This window comes from Ranitomeya variabilis, chromosome 2 (genome assembly GCF_051348905.1).
Source record: "Ranitomeya variabilis isolate aRanVar5 chromosome 2, aRanVar5.hap1, whole genome shotgun sequence".
In the NCBI taxonomy this organism is placed as follows: domain Eukaryota; kingdom Metazoa; phylum Chordata; class Amphibia; order Anura; family Dendrobatidae; genus Ranitomeya; species Ranitomeya variabilis.
Genome location: NC_135233.1, coordinates 498227882 through 498250185, shown reverse-complemented (window position 1 = coordinate 498250185; position 22304 = coordinate 498227882). Strand labels below are relative to the sequence as shown.

Here is a 22304-nt window from a genome sequence, read left to right as displayed (position 1 = left end):
CTACCTCACATCAAAACCATTCTAACCTTATTAATATTATTTGCACTTCCTCATCTCCTTCTTTTAATTGTGCCCTGTGGAATCCACGGTCTGTATATAACAAGCTTCCCTTCCTGCACAACTACTTTCTGAACAACTCTGTAAATCTATTCGCCTTCACTGAAACCTGGATCCAGGATTCTGACACTGTCTCCCCTGCTGCCATTTCCCATGGTGGCCTACAATTCTCCAATTCCCCGAGACCCACAAACAGACCTGGTGGTGGAGTCGGCATACTCCTCTCCCCACAATGCACCTTCCAGGTCATCCCCCCAGCTCCATCACTCTCATTCCCTTATTTTGCAGTCCACACCATCAGGCTCTTCCGTCCCCTCTCCCTCAGAGTAGCGGTCATATACCAGCCCCCATGCTCACCCACCCACTTCCTGGACCATTTCTCTGCCTGGCTGCTGCACTTCATGTCTTCAGAACTCCCAACCCTTATCCAGGGAGACTTAACATCCCCATAAACAGCCCCACTTCTACATCTGCATCCCAGCTTCTATCACTAACCACTTCGCTCGGCCTCTCACAGCTCTCAACTTCTGAGACACACAAGGACGGTAACACCCTTGACCTGGTCTTTGTCCGGCTGTGTTCACTCTCCTACCTAAATAGCTCACCGCTTCTCCTCTCTGACCACAACATTCTCTCCTTCACGCTCACAAATCCTCGCCCACCCCAGCACACTCCTATCTACCATTCAGTCAGAAATCTACAAGCCATTAACTCTCATACACTTTCAGACTCCTTACACTCATTACTGTTCCCAATCTCCTCTTTTTCCTGTCCTAATCTGGCAGTACATCACTACAATGACACTCTTAGAAGCACCCTGGACTAGGGTTGAGCGACTTTTATTTTTATAGGATCGGGTCGGGTTTCACGAAACCCGACTTTCTCAAAAGTCGGGTCGAGTGAAATCGGCCGATCCTATAAAAAAGTCGGGGTCGGGGTCGGCCGAAACACGAAACCCAATGCAGTGCAATGGGATACAATGGTTCCCAGGGTCTGAAGGAGAGGAAACTCTCCTTCAGGCCCTGGGATCCATATTAATGTGTAAAATAAAGAGTCAAAATAAAAAATATTGATATACTCACCCTCAGACGCGCCCTGGTTCTAACCGGCAGCCTTTCTTCCTAAGAATGAGCGCGTGAATGGCCTGCGGTGACGTCGCGGCTTGTGATTGGTCGCGTGAGCGAGGGTGAGTATATTCCTATTAGGTATATACTCACCCTCGGACGCGCCCTGCTTCTTTCCGGCAGCCTTCCTTCCTAAGAATGAGTGCGTGAAGCACCTTAGATGACGTCGCGGCTTGTGATTGGTCGCGTGACCGCCCATGTGACCGCTCACGCGACCAATCACAAGCCGCGACGTCACTGCAGGTCATTCACGCGCTCATTCTTAGGAAGGAAGGCTGCCGGTTAGTACCAGGGATAGCAACCACAGCCAATATAGAGTGACCCAGAAACATTACCAAGCAGAGGTAAGATATAGAAATGCCTTTATTATGTTTGATTTGACAGCAAAAAATAAAATAATATAACAATTGTGCGCACAACAGGAACAATATAAATTACAATTAAAATCTAAATCAATATGGGAGATGCTACAGGCTGACCCAATTATGTATTCAAAATATCAGGTTAGTATAACCCCCCAAAAAATGAATAATCTAAAAAAATCTCTATATGTGGGATATAGCATAAATAAGACAGTTACATGTATATATATATATATATATATATATATATATATATATATATATATATATATATATATATATATATACTGTATATATATATATATATATATATATATATATATGTAGGCCCATATATTAACCACTCTAAAGCGTGAGAAAAATATGTGCAAAAAAATATTTTAAGCAATATTACCAAGATTTGTATAGTATATGTGCAAATAATACAATATAAAGTGCTAAATAATAAATATATATAAAAGGTATATTTTAAAACATATATGACCTATATAGAACACCTCATAATGTTATGTGTAATTAATGCAGGGAAGAAAAAGTGCAATGTGCAGTAATTGTGCAAAGAACATGAAGGTTATCACATCTGCACAAAGTGCATAAGTGAAGGAAATACAACTTTTATTACTGGTGCACAACTGCAAAAAAATTTGCAAATAATACCAAATGGGGGAATTAAATACAGATAGCTAGAAGATATTGATCAACAAAGCACCAAAGGTGCCTGGATTATATAGTGACGGAGTGTAGCACTGTGATCCAAACACTGCTAAAATCCCACAACAAGTTTCCAAATGTGCTATGTAAAAGGGGGGAAGATATATACAATATACCTGTATAAGGGGGGTCAGCCAGGTCCCGTAAGGCGCACCCCGACGCGCGTTTCAGATCTCAATCTTTCGTCAGGGGGTGGCCGTTGTATCAATGAAATTGCCTTTTATATGGTCCCCTTGTCGAGCACTGCGGCCCGGGTGTAACCGGCGCATGCGCAGTCGCAACACTCAGGAACTTTCCGCCGCCTGCGCCATGCAGCCGGACGTACGGGGGCAGAGTACCAGACGTCACCAAGGCAACAAGGACGCGATACGGCGGAGCTCCATCGCGGCAACCAGGCATGCGCACAACCAGGCACCGAGTCTCGAATGGTGCAAGGAGGCCATTACCTCTATTGTAACAATATGTAAATTTACTTAGTGTCCTACTTTATAACACAATATAATAATACTCCTAATTAAAAAAGGAGAGAAAATATAAACAAAATGTCAATATAAGGGTAATAATAACTGATATTTTGCATATAGATTATATTAAGGTGGCAAGGGCAAATATATATATATATATATATACCTTTTTACCCCATATATGTTCACATATAAGAGATATTTAAAACGTAGTAAAGTATAATAGTAATAAGGGGTCATATTTGTTCATCAAATGAAGTATAAATCCCACCCATATACATACATAATATAATATATTAATGAACTATGCCTAGATTTCAATAACATATCCCCAATTATACAAATATATATATATATACAAAAAACATGCATAATATTTTTTGCAGCTTGTTCAAGTACGATCCGAAGAAGCTTTCAAGCCCACAACCACGACAGCCAGATCTGATCATCCGTCATTGAAGTGCCGATGGGAAAATCAAGAATAATTAGCATGATAAGGTAAGTAGACACTAAAAAGATAAAAATAAATATAAATAAAAATAAAATATTAATATTAATTTTATATATATAAAATACATAAAATATACAAGAGCCAAATAAAAATATTAAAATATATATATATTGTATGTACTTATATATATTGGTGGTACTCATAAAAGAACAATTAAAAAAATATTTTTTATTTATAAAAAGGAAACAAAACTCAAATTTTCATTTAGTCCCTTAGGCGACACCGTGTCTAAGGTCCAAATCCACTTCGTCTCCATTTTGGCAAGTGGTATTCCAATTTCACCGCCATGTTCGTTCAATATAATGGTATCAATTCCTATAAATTTTAGGCCAGATGGATCACAATTGTGATGGATTCTAAAATGTTTCGGGAGTGTTTTTAGTTCCGATATGTCCTCCACAACTTTTGCAGCCTCTATCCCACGCACGTGTTCTCTAATCCGCACCTTAAATTGTCTGGTTGTCATGCCCACGTATATTAATGAACATGGGCATACTGCGTAATAAATTACAGCCTTTGATGCGCATGTTATGGTATGTTTAATTTTAAACGTGCAGGTCCCACTGGAATTTACAAACGTATCTGTTCTCATTATATTGGGGCAAGCCACACATTTACCGCAGGCTCTGCAGCCAGATGGGCTTTTACCACTATCCAAAAAGGAAGTGATTGTAGGTTCAAATTTATAGTGGCTTTTAATTAGATAGTCACTTAAATTTTTGGATCTACGATACGTTATGTTAGGTCCATCCCCCACATATTGGGACAAAATTGGATCTGCTTTTAAAATGCCCCAAGATTTCAATAATTGGGATCTCATCATTTCGGTCTGTCCATTATATTGTGTGATGAATCTCACCCTCTGACTTGTTTTCTGTGGTTTATTGCCATAAAGTGCCTGGTGCCGAGTAGTCTTCTTTGCTCTGTTATAACCCCTTTTTATTGATCGGCGGCTATAGCCCCTCTCAATGAACCTTTCTTTCAACATTGCCGACTGCTCCTCAAAGTCCCTGTCATCAGAGCATATTCTTCGCAGCCGTAAAAATTGCCCAATTGGAATTGCATTAATCATTGCATGAGGATGGGAGGATGTCGCGTGTAACAAGGAATTAACGGCTGTTGTTTTCCGAAAAATATCAGTGGAGAGACAATCTTCATCATTCCTGTACACGCGCACATCCAAAAATTCCATCTCATTAGGATTAAATTTATATGTTAAATGCAAATTCCGAGAGTTGTCGTTCAGCTGATCCATGAATTCTTGTAAGGAATCTACTGGGCCCTGCCAAATAAAGAATATGTCATCTATGAACCGCACGAACAATGGGATGCGGTCCACTGATGGCATGAGTCCAGACATAAAAAGGTCCCTCTCCCACAGCCCCAAGAATAAATTTGCATATGCTGGCGCAAAAGAAGCACCCATGGCGGTGCCTTGGAGCTGCAGGTAGAGGGACCCTTTAAAAAGAAAAAAAAAATTTGATAAAGAAAATTCGACCAGCTGAACTACAAACTCCCTCATGGGTTCAGGCAAAAAGGATGATTCCAAGAAGTACTTAGCCGCAGAGACACCATCATGATGGTGGATGTTGGTGTATAGACTCTCCACATCACATGATACCAGGAGAGTATCTGCACCAACATGTAAGCCATCAATCTTCCTCAAAAAATCATTCGTGTCCCTTATATATGAGGGGAGTTCTGAAACCATTGGCTGAAGTCTGGAATCTATAAGTTTATTGACCTTTTCCAGATAATTTCCACAGCCTGAAATAATAGGTCTCCCAGGCGGGGTAGTTTGGCTTTTGTGAACCTTGGGTAACAAATATAAGGTTGGTATCACAGGTTCAGGTACATGTAAGGCTGTAAATAGTTCTTTCGTAATTACATCACAATCAAGGGCCATTTAGAGAATTTTTCCAAGCTCACCCTGGAATTTAATCAGCGGATTAAAAGTCATTTTCTTATAACATATTTTATACCCTAGCTGACGAAAGGCCTCACATTCATACAACTGTTTAGGCCATATCACCACATTTCCCCCCTTGTCGGCAGGTTTGAATACCACATCCTGTAAACTCTGTAAATTTTTTAGAGCTTTTTTCTCGTTCCTATTAAGATTTTCCCCAGAAGGAAACTGTGGAATTTTATCAAAATCTCTACTCACAGTTTTCACGAATACATCAATTGTTGGATAAGCCGACAAGGGAGGAAACTTGCGTGACTTAGGCCGGATGGAGGGTGGAACCTTACCTCCTATTGGTTCCATGTGTTCCTGGGCCAGATCATTAAGTACACTTAGTGCCTCCTGCTCTGCCTCTGTGGGAAACAATTGTAATGCACCCTCATTATGAAAATGTTTTTTAAACATCAACTTCCTAGCGAAGAGATGCAAATCTTTGATTGCATTAAATTTGTTGAACTGAGCAGTAGGACAGAACATAAGACCCCTCTGGAGAACATCAATTTCTACATCAGATAATACATAACTGCTCAAATTAATCACCTTAAGGTTAGAGTTCCCTGAGGGGTATCCAAAACTACGTTTAGCAGGTGCATATCGTGGTTCACGTTTCCTTTTAGGTGTTGAAGCAATCGATGTTGCCACAGAGGTGGAACAGGATGCGCCAGAAATGTCACTCACAGCCTGATTGGATGAAATGGAAACACTTCGATCACGGCCCTCATGGTTCGAATTTGGTCTACGCCACCTGTACACCCTTCCGTTGGCAAAGTCCTTTTGGTCTCTGGCTAACTTGTTCGTCTGATTTGTTCGAATGTCTTTGATCCACTGGTCCATAAGTTTCTCCAATTGGCCATCCAGTGTATTCATTTGCTCAGTGGAAAAACAAGATTTGGCCTTAATAAACATTTCGTCCAATAGTCTATCAGTTTATGGATTCCGATACCGATTCCCGATATCGCAAACATATCGGAACTCGGTATCGGAATTCCGATACCAGATTCAGAAGATCGCCGACCTCATGGCCGACCCCACACAGGTTTCATGAAACCCGACTTTGCCAAAAGTCGTCGACTTCTGAAAATGGCCGACCCATTTCGCTCAGCCCTGGCTCACATCGCAAACCCGATTTCTAAAGCGATGCTCTAGAAGTGCTGAACGCTTATGGAGGAAAACTCGCACACCATAAGACTTCATACACTTCAAATTTATGTTAAAACCTTTAACTCTGCCCTTCACCTCGCCAAGCAGACCTACTTCACCACCCTGATCTCTTCACTATCCAACAACCCCAAATAAACTTTTTGACACCTTTCACTCCCTCCTCAGGCCAAAATCACAAGCCCCTATCACAGACATTTGTGCTGATGACCTGGCCTCACACTTTATAGAGAAAATAGACAATATCCGTCAGGAAATCCGCTCCCAATCACGAAGTTCAGTGACTCCCATCCCTCCCTGCATCTCCCCTGGCTCACGCTCCACATTTGATCCCATCACAGAAGAAGTCTCCAGGCTCCTCTCTTCTTCTCGTCGGACTACATGCACTACCGACCCCATTCCCTCTTATCTCCTCCAGTCTCTCTCTTTAGTCGTCACTACTCAGCTAACTACAATCTTTAATCTCTCATCCTCCTCAGGCATTTTCCCGTCCTCCTTCAAACACTCTATCATTACTCCATTACTAAAGAAACCCACCCTCGACCCATCCTGCAAAAATAACTACAGACCAGTCTCCAACCTCCCCTTCATCTCTAAGCTCTTGGAACGCCTAGTCTACTCCCACTGTAATAGAGTGCAGGGTTGCGTATGTCACCACGGAACAGACAGACCAACTGTTGAGGGGAATTTATTAACAGGAGTAGATTCTCCTCGCAGGGAGTAAACAGGGGGTTAATAGAGGTATAATGGTAAACAGTTAAACGGAAACGAAAGGGTTAACGAGTGTTCTTGTAACTTATCAGTCCATGGAGATCCTGACTGGAGGGTCCTTTTACCAACGTGGATACAGTCACCAGCAGGGCTTGAGATTCTGGTCTTTTCTGTGTCTCCTGGAAAGTCCGGGGTTAAGTGTCTGCAGCCTGTTCTTCTCAAAGTGGAACTGGAACCAGGAAATAGCACAGTCTTTCCTTCACTGCTGCAGGAGTCTCCGTAAGTCTGGCAGCTTCTCTGTAATAACGATGTCACACACACTGGACAGTTACTAATCTCACTCAGGGATCTTTGCTTGTCACTGCGGTCACCAGGGCTGCACTGAGTCACTGTCTTGCACTGTCAGGGGAAGAGTCTTCTCAGATTATGGAGGCTTCCAAGTCCCCACTCTCACCCCAGCCTTAGTGCCCTCACGGGGAGCACTCTGTCATGGGGAGCGCGGCGCTGCAGCCTGCTTTCTCTCTGGCACGCTGTCCCCTCTCTGGCGCGCTCTCTCTCCCGCACTTTTTCTGACCACTCCCCTCTCTTTTCCCAGCAGTCACCACGTCCCCTCTGTCCAGGGCAGAAAGTCTTCCCCCCAACAACCCAGCTGTCTGACTAAGTGGTTCCAGGCAAGGAGCAGGGAAAGCAACCTCCTTACATTCCCCCTCTCTTAAAGCCCGCCATTCCACGGGCGAGGACTCTTCGTGCTTCTCTTTGTTCTTTGGAGGGGAGTCAGATACCTGCGATTCTCGCATCTCCTTCTGCCTTTCTTCTTGTACATACTCCCAGACTAAATGGTTTAGGAGCTGCTCATCAGTCAGGTTGAGATATGCTTTCTCTGCTTCATCAACAACTGCTGACTTCTTCTTTTTCTTCTTCTTCTTCTTCTTAGCTTTGCCGCTAGCAGATGTCTGCGTAGAGAATTCATCCTCCTCCTTGTCGTTATCGGAAACTTTAGGGACTTCTTGTTCAGGCTCCTCAGTTTGGGGGCTTAGTACAAGCAATTCTTCTCCATAGCTCCCCCTCTCTTTGACAGGAGCATTCTCGTCAAAGCTTGAGTCAGATGAATTAAGACCATGCAGGCCGGACTCTTTGTCATCTGCGCCGGGCTCTGCGGACATCACTTCCCAGGGCTTCTCAACCACACGCCCTGTCTCACACAGCTGTTCCATTTCCCCTGTCCGATCAGGAACTGGTGAGCTGACAGCCAGCACATTCTTCACCTCAGGGGATGACATCAGTGGTTCCTCCTTCTCATCGGCTCGGACCTTGAAAACGAGTGTCGCAGGAACACTTGGCACTTTCTCTCCTTCTTCAGGACCTCGTGCTGGGCAGGGTAGTAAAGCACTTTGGTGGTCCTCTCGAGTGAACGTCACTTTCTTCCTGCCGGACTGAGTCTCACCAACAAAACCTTCAGACCCAGGCTGTAGATCCACCAGGTTCGCCTTTACGTGTTGGGACAGCGCAGTCATTTCACCAGAGATGCTTGACACCTTCTCCACCTCTCCTTGGCGTCCGACATTGTGGTACTGTCTTGTCCTAGGTGAAACTCTTCTCTTCCTGCCGTACCATTCCCTCCAGGGGCGACGTTCCCTCCAGTTAGCAGGACCCTCAGAGGGGTGAGCGGATCTCTGCCACCGCTCTTCTCGGGTAGGGCAATTTCTGGACATGTGTCCCACCTTTCTGCACGTCCAGCACTCACGTCTGCGTCTGTCTGGAGGGCGCTTCAGTTTGGATCGTCAACCTCGGCAGGGGACATCTCTCATCTGCGGTTGCTCTTCATCCCAGGATACGGAGTTACACTCTGGGGCCGCCACCAAAGCCTTCTTTATGTGGCGCACCTCTCCTATATCTCTTTCTGGTGGCTTCCGCTTGTTACCTCGGGATATGCCGCTGGTCCCCAAAACAGCAGTAAGGGCTTTCCCCAGACTCTCAATCTCCTCCCAGATTCTTCTTATCTTCAGCTGGGAATCCCGGGTCCACATCGCCTCCTCTTCATTTTGACTGGGTGCTCCGCAGTTATAGCATCTAAGCAGTCTTCTTCGCCGAGCGGCACTAGTCTCACTTTGGAGGGCGGTCTCTGCAGCAGGGATCTTCTTATATTCAGCCACCTCCTCACGGACTCGCTTAAGCTCCTTCTTCAAGTCTTCTACCCATTGAGGGGCTGTTACCTCCCTGCTCCATACCTTTCCCACTGGCACTACCACCCCTTGCTCTTGCTCGCATGTGCGTGCCTCACTCCCGACCTCAGAGAAAGTCATATCTAGCTTTACACGCATGCGCTCTCGCAGGGCCTGTTTCATCAATACATCTCGCAAGCCTGTCACCAGTTGGTCTCGCAGTACAACTTCAATTGACCCCACACCTATGCCGTCCTTCCGTATAATGGCAGTATGAAGCTCCTGCAGTGCGTTCATATATTGCGTCACGGTCTCCCCCTCTCTTTGTACCCGCCGGAACAGTCGCATGCGCAGCTCCCCTACGTCAGTGGGGTCCCCATGCGTCTCCTCAAGTATACGTAATACTTTGTCCAGGGTATCTCTCGCCTGGGGGGGTCTTAGCATAACAGAGTCCCGTGCATCCCCCTCTAGGGCCATCACAGCTATTTCCGCCTGCAGAGCCGGTGTCATAGGATGCATCCGCATCATCCCTCGGATGCGCTCCGTCCAACCCCACAACATGACATTACTCCCTGAAAATTTTGGCAGGTTAGCTAACATGGCTCCCAGGGAGATGCTAGACCTGGGGCTTCCCTCAACTGCTTGGTCTGCCCCTTCCGTGCTACCATGTGACATCCTGCCGACTACGCCAAGTGTAATAGAGTGCAGGGTTGCGTATGTCACCACGGAACAGACAGACCAACTGTTGAGGGGAATTTATTAACAGGAGTAGATTCTCCTCGCAGGGAGTAAACAGGGGGTTAATAGAGGTAAAACAATAGTAAACAGTTAAATGGAAACGAAAGGGTTAACGAGTGTTCTTGTAACTTATCAGTCCATGGAGATCCTGACTGGAGGGTCCTTTTACCAACGTGGATACAGTCACCAGCAGGGCTTGAGATTCTGGTCTTTTCTGTGTCTCCTGGAAAGTCCGGGGTTAAGTGTCTGCAGCCTGTTCTTCTCAAAGTGGAACTGGAACCAGGAAATAGCACAGTCTTTCCTTCACTGCTGCAGGAGTCTCCGTAAGTCTGGCAGCTTCTCTGTAATAACGATGTCACACACACTGGACAGTTACTAATCTCACTCAGGGATCTTTGCTTGTCACTGCGGTCACCAGGGCTGCACTGAGTCACTGTCTTGCACTGTCAGGGGAAGAGTCTTCTCAGATTATGGAGGCTTCCAAGTCCCCACTCTCACCCCAGCCTTAGTGCCCTCACGGGGAGCACTCTGTCATGGGGAGCGTGGCGCTGCAGCCTGCTTTCTCTCTGGCACGCTGTCCCCTCTCTGGCGCGCTCTCTCTCCCGCACTTTTTCTGACCACTCCCCTCTCTTTTCCCAGCAGTCACCACGTCCCCTCTGTCCAGGGCAGAAAGTCTTCCCCCCAACAACCCAGCTGTCTGACTAAGTGGTTCCAGGCAAGGAGCAGGGAAAGCAACCTCCTTACACCACCTTACCCGTTACCTCTCCATTCACTCCCTCCTAGACCCTTCACAGTCCGGCTTCCGCCCCCTACACTCGGCAGAAACTGCACTCATCAAAGTGGCCAATGACCTTCTGACAGCAAAATGTAACGGTGACCACTCACTGCTCATTCTTCTCGATCTTTCTGCAGCTTTTGACACTGTTGACCACCCTCTCCTACTCTCTAGGCTCCAGTCACTAGGCATTAAGGACACTGCTCTCTCCTGGTACTCCTCCTATCTTTCTGACTGCTCCTTCAGTGTTCTGTTCTCTGGCTCCACTTCGTCTCCTCTTCCTCTCACTGTCGGGGTACCTCAGGGCTCAGTCCTTGGCCCCCTTCTCTTCTCTCTCTACATGGCCCCAATTGGACAGACCATCAGCACATTTGGCTTTCAGCATCATCTTTATGCCAACGACACACAACTATACACGTCATCCCCTGACCTTACTTCCTCTGTACTACAGAACACCAGTGACTGTCTGTCTGCAATCTCCGACATCATGTCCGCTCTCTATCTGAAACTCAACCTCTCCAAAACTGAACTTCTTCTGCTCCCACCATCTACTAACCTCCCTAAACCTGACGTTTCTCTCTCAGTGGGTGGTACCATAATAACACCTCGGCAGCAGGCGCGCTGTCTGGGTGTTACGTTTCACTCCGATCTCTCCTTCACATCCCATATACAATCTCTTGCCCACTTGTGCCACTTACACCTAAAGAACATCTCTAGAATCTGCCATTTTCTCTCTATGGAAACAACAAAAACCCTCACTGTGACCCTGATCCACTCCCGCCTGGACTACTGTAGCGCTCTATTAATTGGCCTCCCCCTTAATCGACTTTCCCCTCTCCAGTCTATCCTTAATGCAGCTGCCAGGGTTGTCTATCTAGCTAATCGTTACTTGGACGCGTTCGCTCTTCGCCAGTCATTAAACTGGCTGTCCATTCATTATACAATCCAATTCAAAGTACTTGTTCTCACCCACAAAGCTCTTCACAGTGCAGCACCACCTTACATCTCCTCCCTCATTTCTGTCTATCGGCCTAACCGACCTCTGCACTCTGCAAATGACTTTCGACTAACCTCTGCACTCATCTGTACCTCCCACTCCCAACTCCAAGACTTCTCCCGTGCTGCTTCAGTCCTCTGGAATGCTCTACCCCAAGATATTAGGACCAATTACAATTTGCATAGTTTTAGGCGCTCCCTCAAGACATATTTGTTCAGAGTGGCCTATCACGTTCCCTAATCAGTCATTTTATGTTTGTATGTAGTCCATTCACTACTTCCATCTATCCCCCACTCCCTGAAGATGGCTGGACCATCATTGTAAATACATCATTGTAAATACACACCTGTACTTTGTATCTCCCCCACCTCATTGTAGATTGTAAGCTTTCACGAGCAGGGTTGTCTTATTGTGCTTTAATTATTGTATTGTTAACATTGTTACTTATGACTGTTGTTTGAAACTGTTAAGCTGTAAAGCGCTGCGGATTATGTTGGCGCTATATAAATATTTATTATTATTATTATTATTATTATTAAGTCATCCCTCAGACTAAAGAACATTCTAGACTTGCCTGGAAAACAAGCTCCTCCTATTGACCATTTGACTAGGAGCTGGCCAATAGGACACTGAATTCAGATCTCAGATCCTTACAGAACAATAATTATGAGTCATTGTACACTTTCACCATTAGATGACACCAGAACCCAGCAAATGAGAAATGCATTGCATCTAAAATGGAGATGACTAGAAATGGAGAATTACAGCTCACAAATGCAGGAGATAATGTAGAGGGGCTGTTAGAGTGTGAGCTTTACTGTACAGAAGCTACTCACAATCCAGGATTACTTAAAGGGAAGGACACACTCTGGACTGGGTCACTACATGTACAATGCCACATCTAGTATCTAATTTCAGCATCAGATATTAGGAGATTTTCTTTTGTCACGTATATTGCTTCATAATGGATTTGCTCCATATTTTTGTGTGAAAGCTCAGGCTTTCTATTTTTTTTATGGTATATTGTTTAGTATACTTTGTAAATAAAATTAAATATTTTAATATACTTAAGCATATGTCTCTTCTTACCTGTGAGATGTGATTTTCAGGTTGTGGTGCTGTAATTCTCAATACCGCTAAAGGCCTCTTTCACACGTCAGTGTCTCCAGTACGTGTAGTGACAGTTTTCTCACGTGCCAGAGACACTGACACACGTAGACACATTAGAATCTATGTGTTTCTGCACATGTGCGTGTTTTCACACGGACCGTATGTCCGTGTGCAAAACACGTAGACATGTCCATTTTTTTCCGGCAGCACGTACAGCAATACGTCCTGCACATGTGCACACGGAGAACAGTGTGCACTCTCCTCCGTGTGCACGTACCGCCCGCAGGAGAGACAGCGCTACAGTAAGCGCTGTCCCCCCCCCACTGTGGTGCTGAAGGTGGCATTCATCTGTTCTCCCCCGCAGGAGAGAAGAGATGAAAGATCAAGTTTTTGTTATTTTTTGTGAAAAATAAAGTTTGCATGTGACCCCCGCCTCCCACCCCCAGTGCGCCGCCCGGCCCCTTGCAGAAGAAATACTCACCCAGCTCCCGCGATGTCTCCACTCTCCTCTCAGCGCTGGCCCCTTGTCCTGTGTGAGCGGTCACGTGGGACCGCTCATTACAGTGAGGAATATGCGTATATTCCTCACTGTAATGAGCGGTCCCACGTGACCGCTCACACAGGACAGGCTGCCGGCACTGAGAGGAGAGTGGAGACATTGCGGGAGCTGGGTGAGTATTTCTTCTGCAAGGGGCAGGGCGGCGCACTGGGGGTGGGAGGCGGGGGTCACATGCAAACTTTATTTTTCACAAAAAATAACAAAAACTTGATCTTTCATCTCTTCTCTCCTGCGGAGGAGAAGAGATGAAAGCCACCTTCAGCACCACACAGGGGGGACAGCGCTTAGTGTAGTGATGTCTCTCTTGCACGGTCCGTGTGGTCCTCAGGTGGCACATGGGCGGCACACGGATCCCGCACGTGTGCCACACTGATGTGCCACGTGAGCACACGGACACACGTACACGGATAACTCTGGTACCAATTTCTCCGGTACCGGAATTATCTGGACGTGTGAAAGAGGCTTAAGATTGTAATTGCTCTTAAAATACACATAGAGGAATGAAGAAAGAGAGAAGGAACACAGCAAACCATAACAATTTACTCTCTACAGACAAAAGAGAGAAATAACCCAGCAGACCATAAGAACTTACACTTAACAGACAAGAGACAGAAAGATCTAGGACCTTGATGACCATAAAAGCTTACACTCTACAGTCATGGACAAAAATTTTGAGAATGAGACAAATATTAATTTTTCCAAAGTCTACTGCTTCATTTTTTCTAATGGCAATTTGCATATACTCCTGAATGTCAGAGTGATCAGCTTAACAGCAATTACTGTACTTGCAAAGTCAATATTTGCCCAGAAAATGAACTTTAACCCCCAAAACACATTTCAACATCATTGCAGTCCTGCCTTAAAAGGAGCAGCTAACATCGTTTTAGTGATTGATCCATTAACACAGGTGTGGGTGTTGATGAGGACAGGGCTGGCGATCAATCAGTCATGATTAAGTAAGAATGACATCACTGGACACTTTAAAAGGAGGCTGGTGCTTGGTATCATTGTTTCTCTTCAGGTAACCATGGTTATCTCTAAAGAAACACGTGCAGCCATCATTTCACTGCACAAAAATGGCCTAACAGGGAAGAGTATCGCAGCTACAAAGATTGCACCTCAGTCAACAATCTATCGCATCATCAAGAACTTCAAGGAGAGAGCTTCCATTGTTGTCAAAAAGGGTCCAGGGCGCCCAAGAAAGACCAGCAAGCGCCAAGACCGTATGTTAAAACTGTTTCAGCTGTGGGATCAGACTACCAGCACTGCCGAGCTTGCTCAGGAATGGCAGCAGGCTGGTGTGAGTGCTTCTGCACACACTGTGAGGCGGAGACACTTTGAGCAAGGCCTGGTTTCAAGGAGGGCAGCAAAGAAGCCACTTCTCTCCAGAAAAAACATCAGGGACCGACTGATATTCTGCAAAAGGTACAGGGAGTGGACTGCTGAGGACTGGGGCAAAGTCATTTTCTCTGATGAATCCCCTTTTCGATTGTTTGGGACATCTGGAAAACAGCTTATTCGGAGAAGAAGAGGTGAGCGCTACCACCAGTCTTGTCTCATGCCAACTGTAAAGCATCCTGAAACCATTCATGTGTGGGGTTGCTTCTCAGCCAAGGGAATCGGCTCACTCACAGTCTTGCCTAAAAACACAGCCATGAATAAAGAATGGTACCAGAATGTCCTCCAAAAGTAACTTCTCCCAACCGTCCAAGAGCAGTTTGGTGCCCAACAATGTCTTTTCCAGCATGATGGATCACCTTGCCATAAAGCAAAGGTGATAACTAAATGGCTCATGGAACAAAACATAGAGATTTTGGGTCCATGGCCTGGAAACTCCCCAGATCTTAATCCCATTGAGAACTTGTGGTCAATCATCAAGAGACGGGTGGACAAACAAAAACCAACAAATTCTGGCAAAATGCAAGCATTGATTATGCAAAAATGGACTGCTATCAGTCAGGATTTGGTCCAGAAGTTGATTGAGAGCATGCCAGGGAGAATTGCCGACGTCTTGAAGAAGAAGGGTCAACACTGCAAATATTAACTTGCTGCATTAACTCATTCTAACTGTCAATATAACCTATTGGTACTCATAATATGATTGCAATTATATTTCTGTATGTGATATAAACATCAGTTAAACACTAATAAAAACCAGAGGGCAGCAGATCATGTGAAAATATAATTTTGGTGTCATTCTCAAAACTTTTGGCCATGACTGTACAGGTGAGAGAGAATGCCCTAATGACCAAAAGCTTACACTCTACAGGACAGAGAAAGAAAGGACATTGCTGACCTAAATAGTTTACTCTCTAGAGAGAAAGATTTGCCCAGTGACTCTGGAGACGTAAAGCAGGTACTGACCACTACTTTGCAAGGTATGATCCATCCATAAGATGTCATAGATGCAGGATATTATGGGATCTTGCTGACTGCAAGAGCTTATACTCTACAGAAGAGGAAGGACCCCGCTGACCACAAGAGCTGAAACCTTACAGGAGACAGAGTACGCCAATAATCAAAAAAGCTTAAAATCTAAAGGAGAGAGAGAAGACCCCACTGATTATAAAACCTGACATTCTAAGCCTGTGACTCTGGAGATAGAAAAACACTTAGCCAAATAAACTGTGCTCCACTGGAAACTGCTGATCTGTGATGGCCCAGGTACTGCCACCACTGTACAAGGTATGGTACTCCGTAAGATGTCATAGCTGCATGCCATTATGAGGAAGCTTGTGAAACTTCAGTAGTGCGGGAAATAGAGTTACAAGTTTTCATTTGTCATCCACCAGTTGAATCACAAATGTTCGAATTTGTGTGAAACTGCAAATTTCAGGAACTTCAACTCAAACTCGATGCTTAGCAGATTGATACGCTCATCTCTACTCAATAGTAACCATAACTCAAATACCATCATCTGAAAATTTGCCTTTGCTTATTTCATTGCCAATGGATATGTAATGTAGCTTTTTCATGATAGGTTGGGCATATGCATTAAACACCTGCTATTTGCAACATACCAAATGCAATGTTAATTGCCAATTTCCATTGTTTTTCATTATTTAGGTTAAGTTTCCAAGAGGAGTATTTAGTGTGTTAATGATATTGCAGATTTTTTACACCTATTAGCTAAATTAAATTAGTTGGGTTTTTATTGCATTTTTGAGTGTTATTTTTATATGCGTTTTTATGGCCTTTTTCAAGCTGCAGATTTTGTCTTTTTAGCAGGTCTTGTTTCAAATAAAACTGCCTTATTTTGGATATTTCCTGCTAGTAAGTTTTGATAAAGCATTATTATTTTAGTCATGTGTGGATTACATGTGTTTTTAATGCACTTTTGCAGAAATGCACTAAAAATATATGTTTTGTGACAAAGTCACTGGAAAAGTTTTAAGGGGGAGATATGTAACCCTGAGGTTGTTGGCTTCAGTAATATTAACTTAGGAGTCAAGAAGAAAAATACCCACCTTTCTAGAGCATTTGTGTGTGGGTGGGTCTGGAGGTGCAGTTCTGGAGATGTGCTCTTGTGTTATGGAAAGCTGGACATATAGAGATTGTAGATCTCCTTTATTGAATGCCCTATGCTAAAGGACATAGATGCTGGTAAGCCAGCACTATTATACCGCTCGGTATTTTCCACAGCATGTCAATTCTTTGTGCGGATTCTGCAGCGCTTTACACCTGTTCCTGTATAGGAATCCGCTGGTGAAATCCACACACAAACACTGGAAATTCGTGGTAAATCCGCAGGTAAAGCGCAGTGCGTTTTTCCTGCGGATTTTTCAAAAATGGTGTGGAAAAATCAGCACACAAATCCGCAACTTGAGCACATAGCCTTAGGGTTGGAATTAGAGTTAGGGTTGGAATTAGGGTTAGGGTTGGAATTAGGGTTTAGATTAGGGTTAGGGGTGTGTTGGGGTTAGGGTTAGGCTTGTGGTTAGGGTTATGGTTGGGATTAGGGTTAGGGGTGTGTTGGGGTTAGGGTTGTGATTAGGGTCATGGTTAGAGTTGGAATTAGGGTTAGGGATGTGTTGGGGTTAGTGTTGGAGTTAGAATTGAGGGGTTTCCACTGTTTAGGCACATCAGGGGGTCTCCAAACGCGACATGGCGCCACTATTGATTCCAGACAATCTTGCGTTCAAAAAGTCAACTGGTGCTCCCTCCCTTCCCAACCCCGACGTGTGCCCAAACAGTGGCTTACCCCCACATATGGGGTACCAGCATACTCAGGACAAACTCTACAACAACTTTTGGGGTCCAATTTCTCCTGTCACCCTTGTGAAAATAAAAAATTGCGGGCTAAAAAATCATTTTTGAGGAAAGAAAAATTATTTTTTATTTTCACGGCCCTGCATTATAAACTTCTGTGAAGCACTTGGGGGTTCAAAGTGCTCACCACACATCTAGAAAAGTTCCTTGGGGGGTCTAGTTTCCAAAATGGGGTCACTTGTTTGGGGTTTCTACTGTTTAGGCACATCAGGGGCTCTGCAAAAACACAACATGATGCCCGCAGACCATTCCATCAAAGTCTGCATTTCAAAACATCACTACTTCCCTTCCGAGCCCCCACGTGTACCCAAATAGTGGTTTACCCCCCCATATGGGGTATCAGCATACTCAGGACAAACTGGGCAACAATTTTTGTGGTCGAATTTCTCCTGTTACCCTTGTGAAAATAAAAAATTGTAGGCTAAAAAATCATTTTTGAGGAAAGAAAAATGATTTTTTATTTTCACGGCTCTGCGTTATAAACTTCTGTGAAGCACTTGGGGGTTGGAAGTGTTCACCACACATCTATATAAGTTCCTTGGGGGTTCTAGTTTCCAAAATGGGGTCACTTGTGGGGGTTTCTACTGTTTAGGCACATCAGGGGCTCTCCAAACGCAACGTGACGCTCGCAGACCATTCCATCAAAGTCTGCATTTCAAAACGTCACTACTTCCCTTCCGAGCCCCGACATGTGCCCAAATGGTTTACCCCCACATATGGGGTATCAGCGTACTCAAGACAAACTGGAAAACAACTTTTGTGGTCCAATTTCTCCTGTTACAATTGTGAAAATAGATAATTGTGGACTAAAAAATCATTTTTGAGGAAAGAAAAATGACTTTTTATTGTCTTGGCTCGGCGTTATAAACTTCTGTGAAGCACTTGGGGGTTCAAAGTGCTCACCACACACCTAGATAAGTTCCTTGGGGGTCTAGTTTACAACCTTCCCTGTTTGGCTGCCCTGGGGCCACGCTCCAACTGTGGGGAGCGGAACCATCTCAGCTGCATTACCATCGGCTCCAGCGGTCCCTTTAAGCAGCGTCGGCTACCCTTGGCCGAACACCACAGGTGGCACCACAAACAATTTACCCTTATCCCCTACAAACTTTATTTCCCATTTTTCATTATCTATATTTCATCCCTTTAATTGCTCACCCAGGGCCATGGACCGGGTCACTGCTGCCGTGACCACCCCTTAAAGAACTGTGTCAGGCCCGGTACCGAGTATCCCATGGCCCTAGCGAGTGTGGCATAGATACACAAAGGAATTCAACATGAAGGATTCGAACAATGAAAGGTCTGAGGCAAACAGAATTGTATATGGACAGGGAGGTTACATTCCTACAAGCACTATGTCATAAAAGTGTATTATTGTAATCGCACAACAATATACACAGTGCAGTATATAAACTGCTACACATAATTCAGCATAATGTCTGCCCTTGACGCGTGCGGCTCAGGGCATCGCTCCTGGAATCCTTGGTGTGATGCGTGCGGGTCACGGTTGCCATAGAGGCGGCATGTTTACCCCGTGGTTCACATTGGAAGCCAGAGAGTGATGCAACTTCTGGCGCTTACGATGCCCAAATCAAGGAACAGCTGAGGGGTACATATAAAATGGTAAACTCACAAATACTGCCACGGTTCCTTGAGGAAGCCCACACAAAATGTGCATTGGAGCAGTGTGATCTGACAGCTCACAGGGCCTTTTATGGGTAAGGATATTTTCTATGGCACTGTGACGCTTTTTTTATCTAATGTGTTCCCTTTCAAATGCATTGATGTATTAATGGCATTGCGCCTTTATACTAAATTATGTATAAAAAACACTACACAAAGATGATGCTCAGGTCTATTTTTAAATGTAGAAAAATACAAAGCTTTATTATTAAAATACAGTGTATAGGAGGATACGAAAAAAAATAGCTACATTTGGGGCCCCCCAAAGAAGGAAGGTCCGAAACGCGCGTCGGGGCAGACGCGCTGGGCACTGGACCACACTCATCACCCCTTAAATTGCCGGTAAATATCAGGAGCTACTATTAACACCATTACCATGCTAGGGTGTGGGGCAAATATTGGACCACTCCACTACTGACTATTGATTGCAGTTTCTCACTATTAGTGAGGCTTTACCTTGGTTGGGATATGATTCCCTTTGGTAGTGGATTATTGGCTAAAAGCAAGTTCACATCAATAGGATGTTGGCATTATGAGTGGGTATGTATATAGGGTGAAATACTACTTTTACATCTGAGTTATTAGTGATATCCCTATTTTATGGTACCAGGCCCAGGCGTGGCCATTTTTGTTTTCATGTATGTGATCAATTGTATGTAGCTATTTTTTTCGTATCCTCCTATACACTGTATTTTAATAATAAAGCTTTGTATTTTTCTACATTTAAAAATAGACCTGAGCATCATCTTTGTGTAGTGTTTTTCATATGTTTATGATGATGGGTTAAATTAGTCCACTTTTACTGTGCACATGATTGTATGATACTTTAAAATGTGCGGTTGTTACATTAATGTGTACTATTATGTATAGCAGTTCATATACTGCACTGTGTGTATTGTTGTGGGATTACTATAATGCACATTTATGACATAAATTCCGATTCTTTAGAAGGAATGGGAAGCAACTTGATGGCAGTTTAGATCCAAGTTGCCATCTTTTAGTCTGTGATTAGGGTTATCTCTGCTTACACAGAAACCACTAGAAACTGCGGGATCAGAATCTCTAATCTGCACAGGAATCAGCATTGTCAGTTGCAGTTTTTAGCTTTGCCTATTATCCCGAGAGGGTTGCTACACTAGCATAACAACATCTGCAAGGAGTTTGAATGTTCTCCCCGTTTACGTGGGTTTCCTCTGGGTTCTCCAGTTTCCTCCTACGCTCCAAAGACATAGTGATAGGGAAATTAGATTGGGAATACCATTGGGGACTATAATAATGTTTGTAAGGTGCTGTGGAGTATGATAGCGCTATGCATACAAAGCATAATGATAATTATAACAACAATAGGCATGTAGAAGGTAATGATGGGTTACTTTTAAACAAACTTGGGTCTAATATATAAAAATAGAAAACTGGTTGAAGACTCTTGTAAACTTCTCTTCCACTGGGAATCAAAAGAAAGCCCACCTTCCCTGAATGGAGGAGGGATGGTTATTGTGAAGGATTTGCTCCCAGTTTTTGTTTCTCTTATTGGGCCCTTATATAATTGTGGCTGAATATAGAGTGTAGAGTTTGGACAGAGATGTTACTCGACAGTCTAGTATTAGAGAAATGATTCATTTATCTCACTTCATTTTTTCCTGACAGTTCAGCCAGCTCCCATCATGAATGACATTATAGAACAAGAGTGAAACTTCCAGGAAAAATATCTTGCAATAGTCACTATAATGTACCATGGCAACTGTGAGACGAGTTATAGGTAAATTATTTTTTTTCTCCTGAAAATACTGTATCACTATATCAAGAAGAGTGATGATCCTAAAATTGAAATTGTAACTGCATTTTGTAATACTGAGAACATTGAATGGAAGCTTTAAATTAGGTTTCAAATATCAAGTATTTAAAGAAAATGTTAGCAATTTGTTTTAAATATCTGATGTCACCTCGCTGACTGCAGCAAGTAAAGCATATTGGCATATTTCTCCCAAATCCTGCTGAGTCAGCTACCTGGAAGCCAGTTTTCTTCATCATTATTTTGTATCAAAAGTTCTGTGCATTAGACATAGACTGTAAGACAAGATGCAGCCCAGCAAAAACTTCAACAAAAATAAATCTTATTGACATACATTTCATAAGTAGGCTGAGGAAGACATATGCATATTTATGCCTATACAATTGCAGATGACTGCTGCTGATTAGGGATGAGGGAACTTGTTCAGAAAACATTTGCCAATCTCAAATTCGGCACAAACGTAACACATTTGGATTCGTGTTCCGTTTCCCGAGCTTTTCTACTTTACAAGTCGGCAAAATTCGGTCACAGTTCGTGTTTCTACTAATGCTTTTGTTAGGACTTTGCCTAGGATAGTGGTGCTGTATGATGAGCTGGAGGATGGGGGGACATGTTTGATGAGGGGAGGGAGTATGTCTAGGTCAAAGGAGCGGCAAAGTGTTATTTTTTCTTTATTTTTTTTCTTTAATAACTTAATGTGTGTACATTCCGGCTGCAGAAAAGGGCTCCAAAACCATCCGCAACTTCATGACACAAGGTCTTATGTTATTGGCTGCCGAAGTCACATGTCCCTGCTCATATAAAAAGTGAACATCTTGTTTTGCTGGTGCCATTTTCTCAGTGTCACAGTGCAGAGAAGGAGTTCCTGCTAGTGTTGCTGCTGAAAGTGAACTTGTCACTTAGCTAGACAGGATTGTGTCCAGTGTGAAATCGATCTTCCAGCATCTAACTAGATGGTGCTAAAACTGTGTTGCAGTCTCAGGAGGCCCTATTTGCTAATCCAAATCATTTCAGCAAAAACTGTGTTGCAGTGATGAATCAGAAGGCCAGATTTCCTCTAAAAATCATTAGGTCTAATATAAGGGTTCAGCCAGGAGGCAGTATTTGCTAATCCAAATCGTTTGGGATAAAACTGTGTTGCAGTGAGGCAGTGAGGAA

The 22304-nt window shown here is 44.0% G+C and overlaps 1 long non-coding RNA gene across 2 annotated transcripts in view; it reads left to right on the top strand.

Annotated features, from left to right (window-relative positions):
* The first annotated feature begins 3104 nt into the window (after positions 1–3104).
* Positions 3105–22304, top strand: part of LOC143809667 (uncharacterized) — a 99519-nt gene continuing 80319 nt past the window's right edge. For both annotated transcript variants that reach the window (XR_013222371.1, XR_013222372.1), the window contains exons 1-2: positions 3105–3216; positions 21002–21113. This is a non-coding gene — a long non-coding RNA (uncharacterized LOC143809667). The remainder of the gene's footprint in view (positions 3217–21001; positions 21114–22304) is intronic.